This window comes from Megascapheus bottae, unplaced genomic scaffold (genome assembly GCF_031878675.1).
Source record: "Megascapheus bottae isolate mThoBot1 unplaced genomic scaffold, mThoBot2.hap1 HAP1_SCAFFOLD_52, whole genome shotgun sequence".
Taxonomy (NCBI): Eukaryota; Metazoa; Chordata; class Mammalia; order Rodentia; family Geomyidae; genus Megascapheus; species Megascapheus bottae.
Window position 1 is genome coordinate 36741 of NW_028327691.1, and position 3674 is coordinate 40414.

Consider the following 3674-nt stretch of genomic DNA (forward strand, 5'->3'; position numbering starts at 1 on the left):
TATATCTTGTGTCATCGTTGCTCTTAATCTTGTGTGATTTTTGTCCTTACTCTACTATGTTATTTCTCATCTCTTATTTTGCCCTTTGGTTAATGTCAGATTGTTACTGTATCTGATTTTTTCCCTGGCATATTGTATATATGTTATTTGTTTATGTCAAATAGGAAAGGGAAGGGGGAAACAAGATGATTGGGAAGGGGAGGGGAGAGGGAACTGGGGACAAAAACATGTGGAGTGGAATAAATGTGTGAGAAGTAATGCAGTCCACTACCTGTAAATGTAATCGTAACCCCTCTATACATTACCCTGAAAATAAAAAAGAGACTATAAAAATATCTGTAGAAAATGAGGCTGGATGATGGAAACAACCAGATGCCCTACTACAAAAAATGTGATACACACACACACACACACACACACACACACACACACACACACACACAATGGAATGATACATAGCCAACCGACAAGATAAAATAATGGCATTCTCGGGGAAGTGGATGAAAAGGAAAAAATCATATTAAGTGAAGTAAGCCAAACTCAAAGGAACATAGGCCCAAGAGTCTCCCTCATTTGTCCAATTCAGTAGAAACCTTGGGCTCTGCTACCAGAGATTTACAATAGAACAAAATCTAGAGACATCGTGACAAATAGTATGACACTAAATGTAAGGACCTCCAAGATAAAGAAACAAAACTCATATAATGAGTGATTGTTGTCCTTAATGAACTATGTGATCTCTTATCTCTTTTGCTATCCCTTGGTTATATCATATTGTTACAATATTTCACCTTGTTTTCTGATATATTTCATATGTGCCTAATTGGTTATTTGAAATTGGATAGGGAAGGGGGGAAATGAACATGAGTGGGGGTAGGGGAAGGGAAATGGGGACCATATCATTACATGGGGTATCAAAGTTTGAGAAGTAATGCACCTTCTATCTGGTGAATATAATGTAACCCTTCTATAAATTACAATAAAAATAAATACATAAAAGGAAGATCTGCACAGAAAAAAATAATAATGGCATTTTTGGGGTAGTGGATGAAATTAGAGTGAATCCTGTTGAGTGAGATAAGTCAAGACCAAAGAACAAAAGCTACATGGTATCCTTAATATATAGATATTAGTTTCAAACAGTAGTAGAGCGATGATTGAATAGTTGATACCCAAAGTTCTGGACATAATTTTGGAGATATAAACATAACTACATAGACATAAAAATCTTGGATAGACTATACACTCTATAGACATGTGTTTTATTATAGATTAATCTGTATCTATGACATACAAAGACTCAGCTTAATTTTTACTATATTCTAAAATCTATGTGCCAGTGATTGTATAGCGTTTCCCTTCTTGAATACTTGTTGGTTAAACATGACATTTGAAATATGATGTAACATTCAATGTTAATAAATTTTTTTAAAAAGAGGCTAGAGGTAAATACCACTAATGTATTTGCTCTAACTGGTACAGAAATTTTCTTAATGAATCAAGGGGTTTTATTACATCTTTATGCAATTATTTTAGTTCTGAGTGTTCTACACTCAATGATACTTCTGGAAAGATGATATAGCTGACTGTGTAGATGGTATGAAGACATACTGGCCTAAATGTAGAATAAAGCATTGGTAAGTGGCTGTTAGCTGTCAAGATTCTACTGGAATATGTGGAATGAATTTATTAAGCACAATTCAGGCTCTTAGTCAGATCAGGATCAAGATTATGTGGTTCCATGAGATGAATGAGGAAAGATCAGAAAAATCTACTAAGATATCCAGATATACTTTTGAAACTAAGGTATCTGTACTCTTTTTTTTCTTTCTTGGTGGGGAGCTTGAACTTTGGACCTGGGCAAGGTCTCTTAGTTCTTTTTCCTCAAGGCTAATGCTGTACCAGTTTTAGCCACAACTCCACTTAGTTTTTGGGTGGATAAGTGGAGAGTAGAATCTTACAGTTTTTTTGTTTTCGTTTTTTTGCTTGCAAAGGCTTTGATTCACCTTCCCCCTGGCTAGTAGAATGACAATTATGACCCTCCACCGCCTGGCTAGTGATTTGCAGTCCCATGACTTGAATGATGAATGATACTAGCCAGGCTCTGTGCGCTCACACTTGGAATCCTATCTACACATAATCAGGTTTGAATCCAGCCCAAACAAATTGCATGATATTCTGATTTACAGTTCATTACCAAAAATCTGGAGGTAGAGCTGTGGATCAAGTGGTAGAACACTAGCCTGAAGCAAAAAAAAACATTTAAGGACAGTTCCCAGGCCCTGGGTTCAAGTCCCAAGACTTGCATAAAACAAACAAAATGTGACGCTGAGTCGTCCATCATTTGGTGTTATAGTTCAATATTCTTGATATGCGTCTTAGAAATTAAGTCCCTAGCAAATACTCTCGCCTGAAATTCTGCTTCATAGCTGATTCATAGAATTTCAGCATCATTACTTTCACCTTCCCGTTAGCATAGCAGTCTACTACTGAAAATTTGAACAAAACTTTTCAGTAATCCTAATAAATCTGTGTATCATCTGCTCACACACATCAAATCAGAAGCAGCTATGATCTACTATTATCTAAATGTATTTAATCCCTTCTTGAGTTAATGAGCCTTAAAGAGTAAAACATATGAAAGAGTTATGAAACTAACAGTCACCATTCTTCTACCTAATATTGTAATATAAGTTTATAAATGCAAGGACTATTCTGAAGTGTGCAGAAGATAGCTTCTAATTATAATATTCTCATGAAGTATAGTTTTTAAGAAATATGTTGCTTGCTTTGGGAAAGCAAAGGCAAGGAAAAATGATATAAGTAAGTTCCCTATTTATCAGAAGGAAAATACTATTGGGTTTAGATCAACTTTAATTCATTCCGTGCTGATGAAACAAATATTTGCAATTCCTGAGGCCAATCACTTCATTGTGATGCACAATCAGCCAGCTTAGATCAATCTTCCAAAAAAGGAAAGGAACAAATGAGAAGCAATTAAGGTTTCCAAAATGAACCAGGTGGTGGTGGCAGCTCACACTTGTAATTCTATCTACTCAAGGCCTGAAATCCAAGGATCTGGACTAAGTCTGTCTGTTATGAAAATATTCCTGTCTGAAACATCATCTCTGTTATCACAGCCCAGCTGATACACTCTGCCCAACAGGTTCCAAACACCAAAGTCCATCTCCTATCTGAAATACTAGCAAACGTACTCACACATTATTTCCTCTTTGGGAGATAGTTGAAACAAGTACCAGAAACATTTCCCTGGCTTCAGAGTGGAAGTGGAAATATATACTCACTAGAAGCCCATCTAGTAAATTACAGTCAATCATCTTTCCTCACATCTTGTTAGTTAAATTGAACAATGAGTGTTTGGATCAGAAGCGATGTGTATGAGCACACAGGTTGTAAAAGTACTGTAATCCTAGCGACTCAAGATAAGCTGAGACCTGAGGATTCCAGTTCAAAATCAGCCATGCAATAAATTCCATAAGATTTTTACCTTTAATTAACCAGCAATAAACAGAGCGTTGAATTGTTCGTAAAATGCCACATGCCTAAGCTTTGCATAAAAGTGGTAAGGGGTAGCATTGAGGATGTCCACTCTCTCCACTCCTTTTTAACATAGTACTAGAATTCCTAGGCAGTGCAATAAGGCAAGAAGCAAG